The sequence below is a fragment of the Oryzias latipes genome, chromosome 18 (assembly GCF_002234675.1).
Source record: "Oryzias latipes chromosome 18, ASM223467v1".
Classification (NCBI taxonomy): Eukaryota; Metazoa; Chordata; class Actinopteri; order Beloniformes; family Adrianichthyidae; genus Oryzias; species Oryzias latipes.
This window is the reverse complement of record NC_019876.2, coordinates 23,425,356-23,425,870: the sequence shown is the minus strand read 5'-3', so window position 1 is coordinate 23,425,870 and position 515 is coordinate 23,425,356.

The following is a 515-nucleotide window of genomic DNA, read 5'->3' as shown; positions in this document are numbered from 1 at the left end:
CCTCATTGGCTATCATTGATGCTGTGGAGGAAATCACAAATGCTCTGGACCAAAAGAAATATGCAGCTGGAATTTTCATTGACTTAAAAAAAGCATTTGATACTCTTAATCATGACATCCTACGTGACAAACTGGAATTGTATGGGATAAGAGAACTAGCACTAACTTGGGTCAAAAGCTATTTAACGGAAAGAAAACAATTTGTCAAGATTGATGAATATACATCAGAAACCAAAGAGATAAGTTGTGGTGTCCCACTAGGATCAATCCTGGGCCCACTGCTATTCAATATTTACATAAATGATATATTCAGTGTTTCAAAGCTTATGAAACTCATTATTTGCTGATGACACAAATATATTCTATTCTACAGACAATCATAGGGAACTTATCAATGTGGTAAACACAGAGTTAAACAAAATAAAATTATGGATAGATTACAACAAATTATCTTTGAACCTAGATAAAACCAAAGTGATGTATTTTGGAAACTACAACACCAATAAAGAGCTCTC